The 24,375-nt window shown below is 46.6% G+C and overlaps 1 long non-coding RNA gene across 1 annotated transcript; it reads left to right on the forward strand.

Moving 5' to 3' along the window:
- Positions 1–1,823: 1,823 nt before the first annotated feature.
- LOC138688195 (uncharacterized) lies at positions 1,824–21,188 on the forward strand. The gene is made up of 2 exons (XR_011327251.1): positions 1,824–2,183; positions 20,311–21,188. It is a non-coding gene; the product is annotated as an uncharacterized lncRNA (long non-coding RNA).
- Positions 21,189–24,375: the final 3,187 nt, after the last annotated feature.

Raw genomic sequence — 24,375 nt, forward strand, 5'->3', positions numbered from 1 at the left:
CCATGATTCACTTTGCATTCTACTATCAGTTTTAAACAACATGTTCCTTGGCTCTAAATATTCATCAGGCTTCCAGCCAAGGAACACGTTCTTCTGTGTACAGGATGGCTTCACAGCATTGATTGGGAGCAGTTACATGACAGATCAGTTCAAGTTCTCTCTGACGTGTTCTATCCACGCAAGCTAGGTAGAGTCACTTTCCATATCCATAATGATGCTGGTACTATAAAGCTCTGAGCACGCAAAGGCTTCTAGTGCAACCTGCATACACGTGGCTGTCTCATGTGGCTTCTGTATAGACACATGAAAAAAAACCCCAGCGTAGACAGCAGCGATGTGCATTTGTGTCCTGCTGAACCCAAATGTTTAAAAGATGAGTCCTCTGGATGCTGGCTTTGATTTTTGTTACCTTTAGCTCTTGAAGCCCAGTTTGGAGGTTCTTGCTTAGCTGAGTTTTTCTTACCAGATACAGAAGATAGGATGGAGACATTCCCATGCGTTGGTAATCCCATCCCATCCCGTAAATGCATTCTACTCTGCACCTCTTGTGGGTCTGCTGCTCAACTCGATGGAGCTGTGTCCTGCTGTGATCTTCAGCGAACATGACCTTGATTGCTGCCGTCTCTCAGGAACAGTGAGTGATCTCTTCTCTCTTTGTAGGATGGACAAAACCTCGCAAGCCATTCCTCATGTTTGTGGTGGCTTCAGCGTGCTGCTGGACTGGTCACTACTTTGCTGTCATGCTGGAGTAAGCTATCCAGGGGTATGGTCATGCAAAGAACTGAAGCTCTCCGTGGTATGTGTGCATTTTGTCCCCTTTTCCACTGTTTGGTCATCAGAGGATCTGTAGCAAAGATTAGAGGAAGGTGCAGTAACTGTCCAAGCCCCTGTGACCTGTGGGCAGGGCCCGCAGACTCTGGGTTGGCATCCAAAGCATATAAAAGTTTCACTCCAAAAAGCCCAGAAAGCTGAAAACCATGAGGCAGGTGTGGATGTGCAGAGAAATAACGCAGGACTGAAAAGCAGGAAGAAAGAAAATTCCCTTTTTCGTGGCATTTCAGCTGTCTCTTCTGACTTGACTTTGCATTACTGAGGGCCTCGTGCATTTTCTTCAAGCACTCTTTCAGCTGAGCGTGTGTGTGTGTGTGCAAACGAGCGGGTCTTTACAAACCCTGTATAGATTGCATATGTTGTATAGCTGTACTTCGTGCCGAGGTTTTCTCGGACGCGTTCCCCCAGCCTCGCCAGGTCCAGACGCGGAGGAGGGCAGAGCGTGTCCCCTGGCATCCCTGCCACCTACCCGGCTACTGCGAGCCATGCAGGAGAAGGCTGGACACACAGGCGCACGTCCAGGGAGATGAGCGGACACGGTACTCGCGGGCCCTGCGTGGAGAAGGCAGGGGGGTGCCCCCACGGGGGCGGGGGGATCCCCGGGGGGATCCCCAGGGCTTGCAGCGCGGCCGAGGCTCTGCCACAGCCCCTGTCCCGGCGCAGAGGAAGGCGGAGGCTCCGGCCTCCTCGGCGTGGCCTGCGCGGCCGCCCACCCCCGCCGGGCCCACACCCCCCCCGCTCCCCTCCGCCGCCGCCGCCGCCGCCGCCGCCGCCTCCCCCGGCCCCGCTCCCCCGCTCCGCGTCAGCCGGCGCCAGAGCGGCCGCCAGGGGGCGCCGTCAGCCCTCGGTGGGCCGCGGGGCGCGCAGGTCGGCGCGGCGGGGCTGCCCCGGCGGAGGCGCCGGCGGGAGGAGCGCGGCCGAGGGCGGGAGGCGCCGGGGCTGAGCGGCGGCGGCGGGGAGGGAGAGAGGGCGGCGGGCACCGGGGGGGGCCGCGGACGCCCATTTCCTGCCTTGTGCGGGGCCGGATGGGCCAGCGGAGCGGCGGGGAGGGCAGGGGGTGGGGAGGGCAGCCTCGGGAGAGCCTCCCGATCTGCCGCGCCGGGTCGCAGCGGGGAGCTGCCCGGGCGCAGGGGTGGGGACTGAGCCGCTTCCTTAAACGGCGCGGGAGCGGCGGGGGCGAGCGGCGGAGCGGGCCCGCACCGCCTCGGTGAGCCGGGCCGCGCCGACCCTCCCGGGACGCGGCCGCAACACGTGGAGCAAACTTTCGAGGGATGTGCGTCTGCCGCCGGACAGAAACTCCGCCGCATCGGGATTGCGCCTTAATGTTGCCCGGAGCAGCTCGCCTCTGTCTGGTTTGATGGTTTTTGGCTTTTTTTTTTTTTTCTAATTTTTTTTTTTGATTGCTGCTTTTGGGTGCTTTGGTTTTGGTTTTTTTCTCTTTCCCCTACTTCTCCTCTGCTGCTGGTTGGGTCGGGACTTTTTAAGCTCGCCGGGGCAAACGCAGCGTTTGAAAAGCCGAGAGAAATGTTGCAATGTCCCTTGTGGCAACGAATTCTTCTTCTTTTTTTTTTTTTTTTTTTTTGCTTTTTGCGAGGGCAAAGAGGAAGGGTGGAAAAAAAAAATCCCAACGTGATCAATACCAGTTTAAATACCCATCTGCGAGCAACTGGGCTGCGGGAGGCAGGCGAAGGGGACCGCGGCCGCCCGCTGCTTCTCCCCACTTGGTTGTAGTTCAGCCCGAGCCCTTCCTGTGCGTAATCCCGAGGACCTGCGGGGCTGGGGAGGGGAGGCGGCCGCAGGGACCGTGTCCCCCCCCCGACCCCCTTTCCCGTGCTCCCTCCTCACTCGGAGCAGGTAACGGAGGGCCTGGGGCTTTTTTTGGCCGTTTGAACCGTACGGGGTGTTTTCGCATCCCCCCCCGCGTCTTCCCGCGTACGAAGTTCCCGCAGGAGCGGGGATCGGGCTCGGCGGTGCCGAGTCACGATGCGCGTCGGGGCCCGGCCCCGGGGGCTGCGGGCCCGGCCCGAGGTGCGGAGCTGGCTCCGGGGCGTCCGAGGCTCCGGGACCCGGGGCCGGCCGCTTCGGCCCCTCGCAAGTTCGGGGAGGGGGCGGCGCGGATCGCTGCCTACGCCGGCCGGGGGGGGTGTCCCCGGTGGCCCCGGGGCGGTGGCCGAGGCGGGGGGGGGCGGCTCTGCGCTGGCGATGGGCACCGGCCAGCGAGAGGAGCCGAATTTAACAAACAGTAATAAGAAATCGCAGCCTGCGCCTGATGGGCGAGTTGAGGGTTGGGTCTTTGCGGGCGAGATGAGAGGTTTGTGTCTTCAACTGGCCTACAAAGTCCCAGTTCTCGGCTCCCAGGACCTGCCGGGCACTCGCAGCGGGCGAAGACGGAGCGCGGCGGCCGCCGCTGCCCGGGGCCGCTCCCGCCGGGAGGCGGGGGCCCGGCCCGGCCCGGCGGGGCACCGGCGGGCGTTGCTGGGGTTCCCGGGACCGCCGGTTTTCCCGGCGCTGGGGCCGGCGGGTGGCCCCTCCCCGCCCCCCCCGGTTCGCCGCGGGCGGGCCGTGGGGAGAGGACGGAGCCGGTTCTCCGCGAACCGTAAGTGCATTTTGTTTTCTTCCACCTCGGAAAGGGCCTTGGAACGGGCGCGTCTTACCGGTGCTGGCGACCGGCCCCGCGGGCCCCGACGTGCCCGGCCGCGGCCGCTGCGGGCTGGCGGGACGCGGTGCCCGGGCCCTGCCTTAGCAGGGAGCGAGCGCCCGGCTTCGGCTCCGGCAGGGCCATGTGCATCCCTCTCACCGCTTTCGCTTTCAGAAAACACAGCTGTTTTCTTTTTTCTTCCCTCCTTTTTTTTTTTTTTTTAAATAAATCTAGTCACATACATGCCAAGTGGCCTGGCTCCCGGCGGTTCTCTTCTTATTCACCCAAGTGCTTTTATACCCCCCACCCTTCCGACGTTCCTTATTATTTGTCTTTGATTTCGATTGGGCACACTGCACTTCTGGAGACACCGGATTGTGCTCCTTCTTTGGGCACGGTATAGATACAGCTCTGCGCGTGTATATTACTCTTTGCTTATATAGCATCGTATTTGTAACTTCTGCGCCCTTCTGTGTTACATTACGTTTTCAGTTCTTGGATTAGAATTATTTGGAGGGTCCTCGTAATTTTTTTGATTTATGTAGAGATGTTTTTACTTCTCTCTCGTAAACTCAGTGGTGTTGACCTAGAATAAGGAAAAAGGCCAAGTGGCAACAGTATTCTCATGGCTAAGGTCTATAAAAGCAAACGGAAAATTAAAATCTTCCTGTGTCTTTTTTTGAGCCACTTACTTAGAATTTAATTCTCTCCCTGATGTAGCATTGCAGGAGTCTACATTCTGCATGTGTGTACGCAGACGTTTACACGCTCCACACAACTTTTACGCTCTGATCCCATGAGATTTTTGCAAACGAACCCTGTTGTCAGTGCTATATTCTGTAGCATTTGCCCATAAAAATAACAATATTTACTTAGTGTTCTGCGATTAGGAAAAATTTGCAAATGCTGCTACAGACCTCTGCATACTTTTTTCTTCTTCATCCCTCTATATCCAAATGCTTGTGCGCAGCATTCTAAAGTGCATATTAATAGCTATTCCGCTGACATGCGTTGGTGCATACAGACCTTGATATATCAGAATTATTTGCCGTGTGCAGTCCCTCAGTTGCCTGTTTGACTTCGGGGACAGCAGGCGCAGTCAGGTCTGCCTTGGGCCCATTCTCTTTATAAACCTATTCATAAGTACTGGTTGGGAGCTTTCTTTGAAACCAAAATTTAAAGGAAATTTTTTTTGCACATTTCTTTTCCCCATATGCCTGTTTTTCCAAAGAACTCTGTCTAGTGGCCACAAAAAGGAAAAATATGTGAAAGTAAGGAGTAAAGGCAAAACCACTGTTACCCTTTTAGGAGAGAACGCCGTTAGAGACTGTTCTGCTGGCCTGTTTGCAGCCCTCTTCTCCCTGCAGATCTGTAGCTCTTAACGAAATTAATCTGCAGTGAAATCACAGAAATCTGATTCTAATCATCTGCCCTGGAACAAGACGGAGCTACAAGACGAGAAGCGTAGTGTAAAAACACTTTAAGCACGCGGAGCCGTATCATTAACATTAAAACCTGATGGTGTGAAAGGGGGGAATGGGGAGCAGATTTCTGTGCCTCTTTAGCATGCTCTTTCCAACTCCTTGTACAACTTCTTAGGTATCACTGGCAAGCAGCGATTTTTGTTGAGGTTGTGTTGCTGTTCAGGCTCTTGGACTAGCTGGTAGGCTAAACTGAAGTTTTCCCTTTCATAGGAGATTTTCTTAATTGTGGTTTGCTTTGTAAAGCTGGGTAAACTGCTGGGTTTAGCTTTTGTCAGGTTTAACATAATCTGGAAATTTTTTTTCCAGCAGTAATTGGTTTCTTCCTGCCTTTAAGTAATTCTGGCAAGTTTTGTCCCCCCAAAACCTATTTTGGAGCGCCGTATAACATAATTTGAGTTACTATCTTTTGGGTTGAGTGCATCATTCAAGATTTAGTTGAAGCCTGGCTTCTGTAGGGAGTGAGTGCTCAGTATTTTATGGTCATCAGGACTTGTTAAATGTGTACATTTGAGCTTCCAACTCCCTAGTCACTTTTAGAAATCTTTTTTTTTTTTCTTAATGGCATTTGCCAAGGTGAAAGGACACATTTTTTCAAGCAACGTTCATCTGTTTTGAACTAGTGGGGATGTAGTTGTTTATAGCTGCTAGAACTCTGTTGACAGACTTGCTGATACTAGGAATGTATTTTTTTTCTCCATTCCTCTGTATTATTAGCGATTATTTAGATCGTACGCGCACACACTGCATTGACTGGCACTTTCCAACTTCTGTTTGTGCCCCAAAGAACATACAGTGCAATGCAGATGGATTTCTCAGCATGTGTTTTACACTGTTGAGTTTAAACATTCTCTCTGAATTAAAGTTCCGGCTGGAAGGGAACATTCCCTCATGCCCCAAATGACTTTTTGTGGGTCAAATTACAAAGTAAAAATATTTTATTTTTAAATAATGTTGCTCTGAAGGCTGGGTTGGGGGTAGGCCACGGTTTAGCACTTCCCAAATGCTAAAGAAGATGGTTCAAGCTTCTGCTGCAAGTTGTGGACAAGCTCTTAAATTACCATTTTAGCTCTGAAGCTTTCATAATGTCTTTTGCTCTCTGGGATGCAGACTCAATTATTCCCCCCCTCCCTGGCTAATAATGGGGCTTTGTTTTATTTTCACTTCTAAACTTTATGCCTCTCTTGCTAATCTTTCTGTGTGTACAAATATGCTTTCTTCGTCAGTCAGACTTGGCAATACTTAGGCCACACTAAACTAGTTCTGGGCAGTACAGCAAGGCTCTCTATTTATCAGGGGAAGTTTATTACACTGTAGGAGTGACATTTTCAGCCTTCTGAAAGAGTTGGTAAATATTTGGCAGGTTCTACTCCTTCAACAAAAAAAGGACCATATTTTATCTGTGATAAGGCCTGAAAGAAAACTATCTAGGCATTAAGGGCTTGAGTTGTTGGGCAGAAGGGTGGGGTTTGTGCAGGATATTCTTTGAATTGCACTGAGTGAAGTCAAATGTTTGCCTGCAATTTAGGAACCACTGTTCCTCTATGTTTGCAAATAGAGACCTTCAAGCCAGGGTTGTATTTTAAGTTGCAGGAGGGCGCAGAGCATAGCAAGTATGTGGTGTCTGGGTTACAAATATATGTAATCAGGGGCAGGTTAGATTCAGACCGTGCCTGGTATCGGCTCTGTTGTTCAGTACAGACCTCTCCCAGAAGCCTGGACATGCTTGTGTTAGAGCCTTGCACCCTTAGTGAGGACTAAACTTCGTAAGAGTGAAGCATCCAGCATGCACCCGGCTTGCAGACACTTTCCCCTCTGCTCTTGGCCCCATCCGCAGATGGCAAACTCTGAGCTCGGGGCGCGCTCTGTGCCAGCTCCCGCTGCAGGCCAGCTCTTAAGCACACAGAGGCAAATCAGACATGGAGGAGAATGTGCTTTTCCCTTCCCACTGTTGGCCTGCTTGAGAAAATCCTTCCAGCTCCTGCTGATTTCATCACTTCCCCTCCTGGGGACCCAAAAGTGACAGATCCCAAAGGGGAGAGGAGGAGGGCAGGAGAGCCCAGAAGGGACTGCAGGGTGGCTCGTGTTGTCCTCCCCACCTTGCGGGTGGGGACACCCCTCCGAGGCTTCAGCCCCTTCCTGCAGTCTGAGCGATATCCCTGTAAAACAAGATTGGTGGCATCTGCGTGGCTTTCACAAGGCACAGTGCTGTCTCCCTTTGCCAGGTGTGATCTTTGCTTGGTAGAGGGGTTTCTGCTTTGGGGGAGCAAGTAAGAGGGGTGTGTGTATGTGGTGGTACTAGCAGGAGGATTACAACTGCTAGGATCCCAAAGAGGGGAGTGTCTGATGCCGGGGTAGGGAAACCCTTCCTTGCTGAGGGCAGAATAGGTCTTTCAAACCCCATCGCCAGTCTGCACATTTGCATGAACCTTGGTGTGAGCCAGCAACAGTGTGGAAAAGAAATCATGTGGCTGCAGACTGAAGGAAATGAGCCAGGGGTGATGCTGGTCCGGAGATGGCTTCCTCTTCCCTGCCTAACTGATGGACTGTGGATTCACGGCATATTTCTTTAGCACTGAATAAACAAAATATTTCCAAGACATTGCTTGGTAGATTTGGGTTTGTATAGACTTCTTGGATTTTATTTGGATCTTAGTGGCTTATCGGTTTAGGAGGGTTAGGCTGTTTAGTTTTCCCTTTCTGTGGCAGCAGGCAGCGGGCCTTTGTTCTTCCTCTCCTTTGGCAGAAGATCCTTCACGGTGTCCTGAACGTCCACGTGGGTGGATGATGTGCCCACATTCCATGGCATCGTGTGGGATTTCAGTATTTTCCCAATACAGATTTGTTAGGGACGCCATTTATAGGTCCAGGACTGGAATCTTGACTCCCAGATCGTACCTGCTAGTGTTGTCATTCATTATTATTATTTTAATTACAAAGCATCCCATCTGACCAAGGCTTTGGAGTGTTGCTCAGCCAGTCACAGTACAATACTCGATTGCAGTGCACGACAGATCATGGAGGAATGCACGCTGCTTCAGGTGTTATTTTGAGGAGCAAATGTTACCTTGAACCGTCCGATCTGGTGAAAGGGTTAGTCCTGTACAGCTGGAGGTAGGGCAGGGACTCTTCCTCTCCTTTTCCTGGTGAAATCTTGATTAAATGAAATGGTGGCATACCAGTTCTTGCAGCTGTTTTGAATCTCTATAAATGCGCTTTTTTTTTTTTTTTTGCAGTTCTAAGTATGGAATTTCCTCAAACTATAAAATTTGAAAGCAGATTTCATTCAGCAAGATCTCTTTGCATGATAGCTTTTAAAATATGGTGAGGAACACAATTTAAAACACTTACTTACATTTAATTCAATCGGCAGCCTGTAGGAACTAATCTGCAAGTGGCCCAAAGGCCTGCTAAAATTAGTCATGGTTTTAAGTTTTTAGAAAGAAACTCTTTAGCAGTGGCTCTGTTGTTTTACAAAAACCAGGGCTTTTGAACACAATACTGTCACTAGGGTTAAATTCAAGTATGCAAGTGCAGCAGTTTAAGGAATAAATTCCAGGAGCTGTTTAACACTCAGCTTCGTTACAGAGTGACGATCAGGTTGGGTTAGGCAGAATTGCCGTATGCTGAAACATCTGGAATAATATCACATTTCCCCAAAATGGAATTTTCTTTAAGAGCTGCAGCAATTGCTGATATTTGAGAGGGTGGAGCTAGCAGCAACCTACAAATGCTGGAAAATGAATTAAGAATTTATAGAGTGAAATATTGAGACTTTGTCAGGAATCGTGATTTTGATTATGATCTCTTGTTTAAACATCAGCTAATTCTGAGAACTGGGACTTTCCAGGCTGCAGTGATTGGTAGGACAGTTTACGCTGGGGCCAGGAGCTCGGCTCCTTGGCACTTGGCTTCTTAGTCTTTTGATGAATTCCAGTGAAACAAGTTGTGGCAAACTGATTTGGAGCTTTGGAGCCAGAATATGCATGAAAAATCTTGTATGAAAAGAGAGATTGTTTCATAAAGAAGAATTTGAATGTAGCTCAGTTAAAATATGCTCGATTTAAAACTGTAAATGCTATTTTGGTATTTTATGCAAGATAAAAGTTTCCTCAATTCTAGCATTATGGGTGTATTTTACACCTGAAGGATACTATAAAAGTAGACTTGAACTCCCAGTTGCATTTAAAATGTTTTTTATTACAAAATCTGCTTTGACTACAAAGATATTTTGTATAATTGTGACTTCATCAGTTAATTTTGAAGGAAGTATTTCTGGAGGTGGAAGACATTCCCATGCAAATCTAACAGTTGTACAGAACAAGAATCAGAAAGGTGCTTAATGACAAACGAGCTTGCCCATTTTAATTTACCTTGGACCATAAAACCAAACAAATAATGTAATTTGTGAAAAAACTTAATCAGCTATTTACGGTATCCATTTTTATCAGTGTTGTGGATTATTCAGCAGTATAGTTAATGGTGTTCTACCTATAGCTTTCAGTATATTAAGAGTGTCTGTTTCACGTGAACTATTGTATGCACCCAAAACCCAGCTTTAATCTACATTTAAAAACCCCCGATATTAAAATTTTTTTAAACAATTGCACTGAACAATGAAATTCAGCTGAGTAACTTAAGCTGAGTTTCTTAAATCAGAGTTAGTAAAGAGCTTCCAAAACTTCATCCAAAATAGATTGTAACAAAGGAGCAGAACTTCACTGAATCATTTCACAATGTTTGTTAGCTGCGGCTCAAAGTGCTACACTGAGATTAGAATTACGTTACTCCAAGTCCCAGCCTAAATTTAGCTCCAAGATTCACATACTGCATTCGCTTCATTGGAAGAGTTTGGTTCGCTTGTAGCATATTTGAGCTAGTTTTGCATCTCCTTGGGGAATAAATTATAGCCTGAATGAGAACATTCACACACATTTATGACATTAATGCTATATGCAGTTGGAGGTTCTGCATGCATTTCGCCTTTAAAACTAGTACTATCTCTAGCTTCCTTCCAGGAATTTATTTAATTTCTGTATCAATAGCCATTAAGGGCAGTGAGACACAATGAAACAACATTTTTTTCTGACAGTGTTTCTTTGCAGACATCTTTGCAAACATAGTAATAAGCTTCTCACTTTAGAATTTCCACTGGAGTGAACTCTTCTCCCCCCCGCCCCCAGCCCAGCCCCATGTGAGTAACTCACTTGTATAGCGAGTTGTTTCACATGCCCCAAATGTAATAAATCCAGAGTAAGGAAAATGCTTATGAGCCAGTTTAAGGTGTTATGTAATACTGGTTACATAAAGTTTTGGATGTCTTTATACTTTTAAAATATTATTGCCTTCAAAAAGAACACAAACTGTAGTTTAATTTCAGAACATCTGACAGGAGTTTCATCTTGAAATATAAATTGGGCTAGTAGATTGTCTACATCGCAGAATGAATTTACAGCTCTCCAAAGAAGCAGCAGGTGTGCCCATTGCTAAATAAAACATCTCCTGTAAGCCAGTGGAGATACCCTGATCGGCACCAGCTCAGGATTTGTCCCATACTCTAATTTTGGTGACTGGTAATGTTTTTGGATGAACAGCCATGAGCACTTCTATCATTTTAGAGCAGTATCTTCATAAATGTTTGGAAATTCTGTAACTTTCAAACCTTTTCTAACTTTGAAGTGCATTTTCCAAATGGAAATCTTTTATAACTAGCTAGCTATCAGTGTTACATTAATGCTGAATTATGGTCAGTTGCTTGCCGGCAGCAAGCACAGGCTTAAGTGCTTAAAAATACTTATAATGAGGCTGTTGCAAAGCACAGTAAGCTGTGCTGTGAGTTGGTGTAAATGGGCATGAATGTTAACTGCAGTGGACTTGCGCTGATTTATTCCTCCTGAAGCCCTGACCTGATGGGCTACAAACATAAGAAGTGTTTCTTTAGAGACCCAGCTCATGCAGCCAGGATCTCACCGAGGAGGGAGGATTTGCACAAGTGCTGCCTGTGTCTCTCTTGTATGTGGCCTGTGCAGTGTGCAGGAGATGAACGGGATTGACATGGTGACCGAGCTCTTCCTCTCGTCTCTCCTTTCCCCCGAGTAAATCCACACCCAGAAGGAAACAGTTTAGTCCAGGTGAAGGAAATGTAGTACATCCCAATACAGCTTCCAGAAATAATCACCCAAGAGAATGATTTCCACAGCAACTAAAGATATGGCCAAATACTTTTTTTTTCTTTTTCAAATGAAATTTGCTACAACTTCACTATTCCAGGCATGGTCTTGAATGTAAGCAGCACAGCTGAGCTATTACCTGACAGCCAGGAAGAAAAAGGGCTAAAAATAAAAGCGAAACTGAGTACATTGATTATGGTGGCTGACCTGAAGTCAAATGAGAAAGAGCACCAGGCAGCAGGGACCGGGCAAAAAAGGCACCAGGTTTCCACACACAGCATATTCTTGCCAGCCGTTCCTGGTGCCTGCTGCTTACAGTCTGTCATGTCCGTAGTCTGTTAGGGCCAAAGGAAAAATACCTGCATATGATGTCCACAGAACGTACTCTGAGTCCAGCTCTGATGAACCTAAATCTTCCTAACCACAGCAGGGGTAGGAGCAAGGTCTCTTGTTCATTAATAGTATTTTTAAAGGGATAGAATTTCCCCCTTTCCCAAGAATTTCTCGTGCACCCCATGCAGTATTGAATGGCAATCATAAACCTGGACACTGGTAGAGCTTTAACTGACAACACCTCATTCTCATTAAAGTATCTTATTAAAAGTATCTGGCAAAATGATTCCTCCACCGAAGATGGAGTTCAGTTAACTTTATTTGTCTAAAAAGTGGGTCCTTGGTCTGGGCCCCCTCTCAAGGCAGAGGGAAGGGGCAGATGGCTCCAGGGTCAGTGTGTCTCACTGGGCTGGCTGGAGACTTGAGGGTGAGAGGTGGCACCGTCTGAAATACCGCTTTTGTCCCGCTAATCAGAGGAACTTTGTACAATCAACTTTTAGTCACAGATGCTACGACTTGCAGCTCCCCACGCAACTTATGCAGATGGCAAGGCTTTTAACCACATATTTCACTTAACTCTCAGATGTGCTTGATGGCTTTGGTATCAGAGGTCTAAAACTTGCACGTATGAAGCGGCTCCTGTAACAAGTTACTGGTGGTCAGGCACTGAACACCAGCAGGCACCAGTGCATGCCTACACAATGCAGCTTTTCTGAACATTGCTGTGACGTCTTACTTTCAATCTATATGGCAAGTGAATTGGGTTTTTCTAACCTATTCTTATGGCTCTAAACTATCAGCAATTTTAAGGACACTAGCTTAACTTTGTGTTGCCAAATCCTGTCTAGTTTAATTAATGACATTCAGCAAATGAGGGGGGCTGTCCCGTGACTTTTACTGCTGTAAGGAGCTTCTGGATAGATAGAGTTGGACCCAAAACCAGTGGGCATTCCCAGTGGTTACTGAACCTGTATCTGGCAAAATGGTCCCTTTAGAAAAACATTTCAGAGTTACCACTGTGAAGTAACATTGAAATGAGAGGAAAAGTCATGTAAATTCTCCCAAACCTACATCATTATGGCTAGGTTCCCTAGTAACATACATAGACTTCATTTTTCTGTGGAAGATTTTCCTGCAATTTTTACAAAAAAAGCTGTAAACTTACAACAAAAGATCAACATCTTAAGCAGAGAGCAACATGGTTTAAAAGCTCAGGTCACCATATTAGTGCTGTGAGAAGACTGAGGGTACCCAGGCTCGGACAGCCATCTCTCTGGGGACCGTGTTTTTTTCCTCTTCTCTGTTGTGCCCTGGTATCCAAAATAGGTGCTTTTCATGAATGTACTGGCAATAAACAGCATGTGATGGGATTAGTTAGGAGAAGCAGCCAAAACGTTTATCAATTATTGTATCTATTTTCTTCCTCAAAGAAGGCTTCTTTCAGAGACACGTGCCTCCTCTCTTGTAATCAAATCCAGTGTGCTCTCAGTTGGTGGTTGAAAACTGATTTGCACATGCTTTGCTCTAATTGAAGTCTCTTGGCTTGTCAATATTAAATGATTTTACTGGGTGAACTTGGGCATGGGTGTTTGCTGACTCTGCGATGCTCCAGCTGGCAGTGCACACGGGTCACACGCCTGCCTCGAGAAGCGGCTCTTGTCCGGTCCACCCAACCTCCCCGAGCAGGGACTTCCTTAGTCATAAAAGAGGCAGTTGTGTCTTAAAAAAAATGGAGCTTTCGGGTCCCAGTCTCCTCTGCTTGCTCCTCCCTGGGGAACGGATACAATTTGACCTTCCTGAAATTATTATGAACTAGGAATAAGCCTTTGCTGGAAAGGTGGAAAAGCGCAGTGAGAAAAATCCCCAGGATCATGTACGCTGTGGCTAATGAAATGTGAATTTACGTGACCACCCATAGCTGATGCACATTTTATGCTTGAGTTCTTCCATGTGATGAGTCCACTGTTAGCAGGGGCAATAGTTTTAATGATACACTTCATATTTTTTTTAGGACTTTGTACACTGCTCAGACATAAGGGAACTAATCCCCGAAGTGTGCAAATGAAATGAATGTAAGTTCTTACCTGAAGCCCTATTCAGGCAAAGTAAAAACTAAGCCCAGAGCTTTTTAAAAACTTGTGAATAATAATAATTAGCTCACGTTTTAATGCTAATGCATTCTGATAATATGCATACTATTGTAATACCCATAATCAGTATTGGTGGGAATATGGAGAGAATAGGTACAAAAGTTGCAGTTTAAAAAAAAGAAGTCAGAAACCAGACTTTGGGTGAATTCTTTGGAGTGTATGATCACAGGAATATTCTTATATTCTTTCTACTTACTGAGCCTCAAAGAACTGGAAAATGGGGAGCACCAGAATACCTGATAGATCCACTTAAAGCTCCAGGTCAGTAGCATGCTTAAGCACATGCTTAACTTTAAGCAGATGATTAATCACATCCCTGGTCCATGGAGTAATTAAACATGTGCTTATGTACTTTGTGCAGTGCAGTACCAGCCTGCAGGCGTTCTCTAAATACTAGTGTGCCTGAGAAAGTGGTGAATCAGAAAGTGATTTTTGGCTGGAGTTTGGAAATGAGCTTAAAAGAGTTAGTTAGGCACCCAGGACTCATTATATTTGAATAGCTGTGGAAAAGCAGGTCTTGTTAGCAGAACCATGTAAGTAGCAAGGTGTGGCCATTTACTTTATGGTAATGCCTTAGTTTTGTTTAAAGTGAAATGATTTTAAAACCCCTTCTGCTTGGCAATTTCCTGCTGCTCTCCTATAACTCTTTGCTTCCCTTAATGCTGGCCAGACCAGATTCTGTTCCAGCAAAGCCCAAGCCAGGCAGCCTCTGGCTGGCAGCTTCTCTCTTAACTCACTGGTCAAAGTCTAGGTAGATTCAGAATTGGAGGCAGCACTGGCAGGTGGATGCCAGCAGCACGGCTGCTTTTCCTGCCGGCGATCAGTCCAGGCGCAGCTCTGCACTAAACACGCTCCTCTGGGACCCGGCAGCCATCTCCGCACTGCTGCTTGCTATCCGTACACCTACCAACCTGCTCGGGTTTCTCCAGCACTGCTGTGCCCGGGGCCATACCCTTGGGTTACAGCTGCACTAGTAAACCCAACAGCTGATGGCTGTGTCCTGAGCGTGGTCCTGGGCAGAACTTTGGCCTGGGACTCCTCCAAACAGTCCCTGGATATAGTCTGAAAGTCAGCATGAGTGAGGGTCCATTATCAATAGCCTGTTTGGATGTGGCCCCCCCCCTTCTTTTGGTGGCCCAAAGACTTTAATAGGACAGCTGTGGCCAGACTGGGCTGGTTGGCCGTGCCCTGGTTAATTTACTAGCAGTCATGTAGCCTCTTCTAGCCAGAGCTCTTCCTCCCCTAGTGTTCTTCTCCTAGTGTTCTCCCTTCATGTCCCCTTCCTTGTGCCAACCAGTTTCATACGTTAGTTGTTACACCAGCAAGCTCCCTTCTGAGTTGCTCTGGGTGTGTTTTGCCAACACGCTTGTTTGGCCATGCGATTTGACCAGGCAGCGCTGCCATCCTCTTCTTTGCTAGCCTGAGCCAGATAATGGTCTCTTGCCAGTCAAGATGGGTGTAATGTGGCAGCCTCTAGAAGACTTTCTGATGACTAATTGTTTTATTTGATATACTTAAAGTCAGTTAGCTGCTTTAATTTCCTTGTTCTCCAAGGCCTCTGCATATAAATGCTAGTGAGGTCACCACAGTGAGGCAAGTCAGTGCAGCATCAAACATTACTATTTGAACTATTTGCTCCTACGTATCTGGATGGTGGGAGGCTTATTTTCGAAGCGGCCTCCATGGAGAGTCTGCGTAATGTGTTTGATTATCCAACCTTGTAATTTTCAAAGGGACCCAGTCAAGATTAACAGGGCCTAAATGTACCATCTCCTGAAAATAACTCTGGCTTTCCAGCTCCTCTGCTGATGTTGGGGGTGGGAGGGAGAAGAAGCGATGCTCCAAACTGAGGATTGCAAAGAAAGTGGAAATGTAAAATGCATGTGGCCAAACCCATCCCTTGTCAGCCCCGCAGAATGGGCGCTCTTCCATTAGTGTTCAAGCGTTCCTTCACTTTCGGGTCCCAGTGCAGTGCAACCTCCTGTGCATTGGGTCTTCCAGAGAACTCCGCTGGAGCCGTGAGGACAGGGAGCTCAGCACCCCGCACGGAGGCTGGGCAGCTCTTGCTGCTGGAGACGGCAGCTGCTGGGGATGTCATCTCTTCCTTGGCAAAGTGAGAGACTTCCTGAATTTTTCTTATGTGTGTATTTTTATTTTCTTGTTTTCTTGTGGGTGAGGGAGTCTAATGAACCCAGCTAACATGGGCACTTCTGGAGCATGCTTGGGCCTGCACAAAGGACAGCTCGATGAGAGTCATAGTTTGTGCTGGCAGGACCCAAAGCCGGTAACTGCTGCTCTTAGTAACTTCTTCACAGCTGATGGCATTTCCCAAATGCCAGGTGCAATTGTGCTGTGCCACAGTCTCTCTTGGGGGCAGGAGTGGCTGGGATGGATCATAGTCATACATTCGTTCTCCTGCACTGCACAGTTAATATTTTCTTGGGGACCTCTCATGTAATTTTCAAGATGGTGATCAGCCTGATCTTGGTTTTGAGAGAAAAATCTGAGACAAGCCTCTTTTCAGAAAGTAAACCCCACATGTAAGTGGTTTCTGGAAGCCTGCTTTGCCAGCATTTCTCCACGGCAGCTCATTAATTTCAGGGCCACATTGGTATCAGTTATTTGCTTGCTGTCAGGTCCACTGGCTTATGCACCTGGAGTCACTGTGCATTTTGGGAATTGTACAGTGCACAGAGTCCTTGGAGCCCTGGTGCATTTTCAGCTGCTCTGAAGACAGCCCTTCATCTTTTTCAAGCTACCTAGAGCCAACGCTGCTGCCATCTAAAACCAGAGGCTGAAGCTCTTGTCTGGGCAGAACAGGACCGGCAGCTGTTGTTAAAAGGGCCGGAGTCTCTCCTGTGAGTGGGTGTTACTCATTTGGTAGTACCAGTCCATTCCAGCTGAGGATCTGTCCCTTTGTTTTGTGTATAGGACAATTTGTTTTCAATTTTTGTTTCTGAAAGGAAACTGTCAAGACAAAATTCACACTTAAAAAAATAAAGGGAAACAGCCCTTTGTCCGTTTCTAACAATCCCCTTTGATGACTAAAGCTAGAAGAATTCTAGAAATCTAGGAATCATTGTCTACCTTCAGTTTGGTTTTGTGCTGTTCTTGCATTTTCTGAGTTTCAAATCCAAAGCACCAAAAAGACTTCAGTCCCAAATCACCCCGATAACATCAGTGTAACCTAGAGATCTGTGCTCTGATGATTAAAATCTGATTGTGCTTTATCTAGAAGTGGAACTGAGGCAGCAGGGAGCTGAGAGCAGCTTGGGCAGTATTCCCCTCTTCTCCTAGCGCACACAGCCTTGTGCTGGCTTTGCACTCCAAGAAGGAACACGTAAAGCCTCCGCAAAGGGAGTTCCCTGGAGCAGCACATATCCAGCCTCACTGGATTCTGCCAATGACTTGATGCGAGTAAAATAAAATCAGGGGGTGAGATAACCTACCCAGGCTGAAATCCGTAACGACTCCGATATTACCTGCTTTTCTGTACCCTGGGTGTGCTCTGTCTGCTTGTGGTGGGGTCCTGGCTGCTGGGGAGGTTGTGGTCTCCCTCGGGCAGGGGCTCATCAGATTTTCTTCCATGTTGGTACAACAGCAAGTGCTGCAGGGACCTGGTCCTTGCCTGGGGCTTCTTCCAACTACAAAGAGTTGTTTATTGTCAATCCAAGAAAAAAGGAAAAAAAAAAAAGAACTTTTAAAAATAATAACAGCATGCATCTCATTTTAATTTTAGTCCTAAAAACTACTTGATGCTCATTACAAAGGAATTGATTCCTTAAATGAATGAAGCAGCCATGAGTGCTGCTTTCAGTGTGGGACTGCTGACGCTCTGACTCATGCTTTGCTTCTTGCAGGCTCTGGCTTTTATGCTTCATTTAGGACACCAACGTCATTAGCATTCAGAGGGCTGCTGCTTTTTTTTTATTATTATTATTACACTGCTGTTGAAATTTTTTTCGAAGATGCAAATAATATTCGTATCAGAATCATGGCTCATGTTTTATTACCAAATCAGGGCATAGGGTTTGCTTTCATTTGACTTGCAAGCCTTAGAAGAAATTCTAAATGAAAATAAGGTGTGGCTTTGTACAATAATGAGAGGGTCTCAGGGGTTTCAGGGATGCCAGGTTGCCTGCTGCTGCAGAGTGTCATCCCCTGTTAGGATGGGTGAGGATATTTGTCTTGTGTTGCACATGGCTGGGATCTTTGTGACTGCCACAAGCCTCGGCACTTCCATCGCACGCAGAGTGGCCACGCCAGCCGGCGGTGCGTGTCCCTGGAGATGGCATGTTTGAACTGCAGCAACTCCAAACAAGATGCTGCTCTGTGCGGCTGAATGTGGCAACTCAGCCTCTTTGTTCTGGAGCTGAATGTTAACACACCAGTTGAGGCCAGCAAGTGCTTGGGCCCCGGGAATGGAGAGGGGGAGCCGCGCTCGAGGAGATCGCTGTGCTGCCGCTCACGTCTCGCCTTGCACGTTTTCAGAGATGCTCGACCACTCGTGTTCTTCCTAAACTGTAACTGGGAATGGGGGAAACGGCCCTTTGCTGAGGGACACGATGTCTTTAATGCAAGGAAAAAAAAAAAGCAAAAAAAAAAAAGCCCTGAGAGTCCTCAGGGGTTCCCTGCTCTGCCACAAACACCCTGGAAGCCCTCGAGCATGTCACAGAGTCCCTCTCAAGGGCGACAGCTTGCAGGGACACTTGAAATCCCCACGGGGATGGGGCCCATCCCTGCACCCTACAGACAGAGAGTTCATGGGGAAGCAACAGGGCAGAATTGTGGGAATCTGCCTATGGTTTCTGTTGAGTCCACCTCCATCAGAATTCAAATCACTGATGAATTAAAAGGAAAGTGTCGCTCCTTGCCCTAAGGACGTGCTGGACTGGGCCAGGATTTCCTGGAGGACTTGTGAATGAAGGTTGAAAATTCCCAGCCAACTACTTGGCACCTTTTTAGTAGGGAACCTATAGATCTTTTTCAGATACTACTTAAGATGAAAGTTGTTGAAAAATCAGTAGTAATTCCCTAATTAAAAATCGCAGCTTTATTAATAAATTAAAAGCAACTGCTTCTGCAGTTGAGCAAATGGGTGTCACCTGCTCCTGCTGGGAGCTGCAGCTGGGCAGCTCTAAGCACCCTGGGGATCGCCGGTTCCGATGCAGGAGTACAAAAGCGCAGCGCTGCCTGTGCAACAAGCTGGTCAGCCCTGGGGTCTCCGCTTCTCCTGGACGAAGCGCCAGTGCTGACATCATTGCCGATACACGTGCATTTGCAGGAGAAGGTGTTATTGCCTTTTGCCCCAATGGTTTGGGGTATTTCAGGGCTGCTTGCAGCTAGCTGCGCCAGGCTTTGTTTGATGGCATTTCTGCCGAGTGACAGACGAGCCATCTGGCGTTACGCTGAAACGCAGCGCGGCGTTTGCTTAGGAGGGAGCCTGCAGGGATGACAAAGCAGTTCCACACCTTCCGCTGGCTGTGTCACGGCTGGGCACCAGGGCTGGGGCGGTTACTGGGCGCAGCGGCAAAGCCGTGTGTGCGCCAGCATGAGACGGCACAGCCGTGCCGGAGAGAAAGGACCCTGTCAGACCTCTGCCCTCCTAGGGATGGACTGAGCGGCAGCAAGAAAAATGAGGGACTTTCAGGGGCAGCTGTGTTTTACTAACCCAGTCATAATGCCCCTAAAAATCCTTATTGTTCTTGCAATGGTCAACTGTGACCTCCGGCACGGGGAGGCCTGGAAGGAAAGCACTAGCGCTTGGGGCAGGGCAAGCGTGGAAGGGCAGGGCTGCCCTCGGGAAGGCTTGCTTGCAAGTCGGAGCAGTGTTTCAGGCTGGGAAAGCGTTTCTGTTGGAGTGGAGCTGAAAAGACGTGTTACTGTGAATTGCGGTGTGGAGTGTGTACTCTGTATGAAGCTCAGGGCGTGAGAACAGGAGCACAAAGTGGGGGGAATGAAACACACCAAGCGCTTTCCCTCCCTGTTGTGCCTGTCTTGCATTTCCCCACACCAGAGTGAAATGCAACTGGAGAGACACACAGCCCAACCCCAGAGAAAGAGCTCTTACCCAAACCATTCCTTCTCCCCTCCCCATTCCCTGTTTTACTCTTCTTTCAGCTAAACTGCTCTAAGTCAGTCAGTCATTGCAGGTCTCTGCTCATCCGTAGCACCTTTCTCTGAGCTTTATTTTTACTCTCATTTTTCAGATCAGACCAGGATGTAGTAATTGCATGCAAAGAAGCAATTTGTTAAACAGAACCATAATATTCACTTATTTGCCATCTTTATGCATTCTAACGCTTCATTTGCATTTCTGAGAACTTCTATATGTTGAGTAAAAGTTTTTATTTTCATTGAACTCTGCAACAATGTTCAAAGCTTTTATCCTTTAATAACTCTACCTAGGGGTATGGGTAGTCAAATTAATCTGGCCCCACAACAGCAGTAGTCCCTTTTGCACTGTCTAGTTGGATTACTCATTATCTTTTTGAAAAGGCTTTGTTTAAGGCTTTTATAATGTTTATCAATTAATTGATATGTTTATCAATTAATTCTGCTTTATATGCCTATGTAAATAGATAAGAAAGGCATGCTTTTTTTTTTTTTACAGTGACTACATAGACTTGCTTTACACATCACTTATTTTTAATTGGGTTATATGGCTCTGGAGCAAGATTTACTCATTTGTTATTTGTTATTCTCAGGAGCATTTCAACTGCTTTTCTTAAAGCTGAATTCTGTGTAAACGAGAAGTGACTAGAAACCCTGAACTGAGTCCCAGGTCTCGCGTAACTGTGTAAGGCACACTGACATACTGACGCTACTCCCGTTAAGGTATGGTATGAATCAGGAACTGTACCAGCTGCCATGGAACGAGTGCGTTCACATGAAGTCATCCTGCCGTAGCTATTGCAGAATCATCAACTTCGCTGTCTGAGCAAGCCCTAAAAGACAATCCTTGTCCCAATGACTGTGTGACTAGATAAGATGAGACAATGGGCACAAGAAAGGCACCTTACTATCAGTTAAGGATACTGTTCAACCAGCTGGGAACAAAGAAATTTGGGCTGCTCAAGGCCCCACAGGACTGTCCGGGAGTGACCTTCCCTGTGGGCTGATTCCAGGAACTTGCCATTTTTGGAACTGTTTGTTTCAGGACTTACTGCTTTGACACCTTTGATTTCTGAGACTGCCCCATCATAGGAAGCCCCAGACACTCTGCTCCTCTCCACAAGGATTTCTTCATCTAGCAGCTCTCATGTCTTCATCTGATACTGAAACAAGATCGAAGGGCTTGAGTGTTTCCTTGGCAAGATGTGTGGATGGTATTAGTTTAATCTGGTCTGCTTCTGATACCTACCAAGCCAACTGGACCAGCCCCAATCACCTCAACTGCTAACAGGCTGCAGAGCAACGACCTACTACAGTGGAATATTTTTTGTGCTGCAAACAGGAAGATCGGGAATGAGGGTTTGTAACTTTTTTGGATGTGTTTCTATGTTACAATTTTATCTTTAGTATCACCACCTTACTCAAAATAAGAATATTTAGATGTTAAAATAAACACATTTTTGCTCTGAAATACTGGGATATGCCTCCCCAGCTTCTTCCTATCTCGGCTTTGCCACTATGAAGAGAACCCACTCCTGGATTTTAAAGTCGGAAGGACGAGTCTGAACCTCTAACAGAGGATGAGTGCATAGAGCAACTTCTGCAATTCATCCTGAAGCCAGGGCCCTGATGAGTGGATCTTTTTCTTAAGTGCTATGGGAATTCTGCCTATATAAATGTCTGACAAGCTGTTCCAGTGCTTTATAGCCTTGTGTCTTGTACCTTGCTGCAAGCTGCAAGTGCCCACTTATGCATCTTGTATAGCCTCTGTGGATAAAGCTCTTCATGTATGTGACTGCATGTGGTGAATAGGAGAGCATGGTGGTTGGTGCTATTTTTATCCTATCTGTTCCCAAAACAGCTCTCCCAGTCACGTAGGTCACACACATCCCCTCCAGTTGCCATACTGCCTGTCAGAGTGGAGGGTAGGTGCAGCAGAGATCTGTAGGGACACCTGGTACCTGGCCAGGGGCTTATATGCAGGGTCCCTCGTGCATATCCTGCAGGTGGGATCCAGCCCTGCCAGTCCTTTAACACTTCAGGACATTCTCAGCAGACTCGTGAGTCTGTTTCTCAGTGCCCAGGGTAAGCCACTAAGATTCCAAGAACAAATTTGGCTGGCTTGGGGTTTTGGTTTTTTTTTGGAAGTGCAGTGTCATTTAGCACCTCCGACTTGGCTTGGAAAAATGCAGCAATACCTAAAATAAAAGTGTTCTGAAAAGTACATGCAGGTAATCATGGCTTTTTTCAGACTCAGTCTTAGGTGATGCCATCAGCTTCTACTGCACTTAAGCACTGCCCCAGACTTCCTTGAAGTTGCCATCCCTAGTCTATGCTAAGTAGTATGAACATTAAAATAGATCCTACTGAAATAAAACACCCTGGTACTTGCATGCACACAGTTCTTTCCCTGAAAAATTGGTAACAGCAGATGAACTACACTTGAGCCACCATTCATGCTACTTTGCACATCCTTGGAAGGTGCACACCATCTAGACTGATAATAGTGTTACAACAGCCCACAAAGAATAGACCCAAAGCAGCAGAGAGCAAAGGGTGCAGGCTGAGATCCCAACAGGGAAAAGAAAAAAAAATAAAAATCAAATTTCTCTTCAAGTACAAGCAATCCTATTAATGGCTTTCAAGCACCAGTGTTCCAGGCTGCAAGGGGTCTCTCACTGCAGGGGACACTTTCTGAACTGCTCTGTAATATTATCAGCTGCTTTCAGTGCACAACTCCTGTCCAGAATAGTTTAATGTGGTACATTCAATCAAACCAAAATTGTATGTCAGCCACATAAACGGAATAAAAGCAGTGCAGGAAATACACTTTGCAGCAAATTTGTTGCTTTCTTTTACTGAAGCCCTTTGGTACTTTGCTGTAGTTCTTGGTGAATAGCTGCTTCACGGAGGAAATATGGTTATTTAAGCAAACGTTTGTCATAACCTTAACATTTAATTTTCAGCAAAACTGAAGAAATCCAAGCTCTCAAAGAACTTTTAGCTTTAGCAAGTCGTTGTTGGGCTTTTGTCTTTTTAATAGGACCAGAATTGGCCATGGTTAACTAAGAGAAAATTTGCAGGAGTTGGTGGGAAAGAAATGGCGACTTCTCCAGTGGGATGGCTGGGCCAGCCTTCACAAGGGCTGGACCCTGTTCTGGTGTCCAGTTTGTATTGCCTGGGGTTCAAAAGTTGATATTTGGTACTTTTTAAAGAGGAAAACCAAAACAAACCCCCAGTAAAGTGAACGGACTTCCCTGAGTCTCAAGTTAAGCACACAAACTCATCAGCTGATTTAGGATAGCATGACTTGTGTGCATGCCTTTCTCTGCCACATCAAGTTTGAAAACTTTGTTATGTCATTGAAGCAGGATTTGTCTTCCTAACCTGAAAGCCTGGCAGACAGAAAGTCCTCTCGTTACTGAGGCTGATGCTGCTTTATATGGAGCTTTAAAAAAAAGAAGAAAAAAAAAAAAGTAAATGCTCTTTCCTGACTACTAAGGATACAAGAAAAAAGATTGTGGTATTCCGGGTAAATAATGCTGTCAGATGTAATGAGTTAAATCCCTCATAACTGTCAGTAGTCCTCTTGACTATTTGTCATGGTGCCCATGACCTGACATAGTGTGACAAACACTGAAGGGATCCTTGATGACTAGTGTACCTGCAAAACTTTCCCTATGTTTTTTTTTAATTCATATGCCTGTAAACTTCACTTATTCTCTCTGTATGTAAACTCAGGGTGGTTCTTCAAGCTCAATAGCAGCATGTTCATAGACAAAGAATGCAAACAGAGAAATTCAGAGTTGTAGCAATCCAGTTTGTAAATTAGGGTACCAGTAAGCCCACGGAGATGGGCATGATGCATTTATTTATTAGTCTGCAATTAAGGCAATGAATTTTCCTCTGCACACCCCCAGACTCCACAGGCTGCTCGTCTGCCTCATGAGAGAAGCTGAGAAGTACAAGGCTTCACTGCACTCCTGAACCTGTGGATGAGCAATTTGTTTTCTCCTTAAACTTCCTGTGACTTTTGTTCAGCATTTTTAAAGGAAAAATTAAAGAAAGACTTACTGGTTTCTACAGCCTACAGTTTACAAATACACTCCTAGTTCATCCACTTCTGATGATTCATTCACTTCTCCCACAGCAGACTGACATCCCCTAATTAGTGCCAGCATATACAAGAGGAACTTTTAATCATTACGTAATAAAGTGGAACAGAAAAGGACTAATGATACAGTAGGGTCCACTGACATTTCCAGTGCTGCATTACGTAGGACAGGTTTTGGCCACCAGCCTATAGGCATAACAGCCGTTACACATTCATACCACGCTACCAGTTACAATATATTCTGATATTTATGTCTGGTGGCATGGATCTTTCTTATGCTACATGTAGTACCAAGTTTTTTGCTCCATGACAGATGAGAAGCAAATCTACAGATTCTAGTGCGTGGACTTCCAAGTAGTTACAGCTTGCTCTTAATTGGAGAAAGGAAGCCAAAGGAAATCATGTGCATTGAAGTCAAATACCATTTTTAGGAGTGGGAACTGCATGTGTATTTCAACAGTGATTAAAATAGCCAGGGACCAAGGCACACTAATGATTAATAGTCTCTTTCTGTGAGCTGAGGACATGTCCTACAGAATCTGGC

The sequence above is a fragment of the Haliaeetus albicilla genome, chromosome 12, assembly GCF_947461875.1.
Source record: "Haliaeetus albicilla chromosome 12, bHalAlb1.1, whole genome shotgun sequence".
NCBI lineage: Eukaryota > Metazoa > Chordata > Aves > Accipitriformes > Accipitridae > Haliaeetus > Haliaeetus albicilla.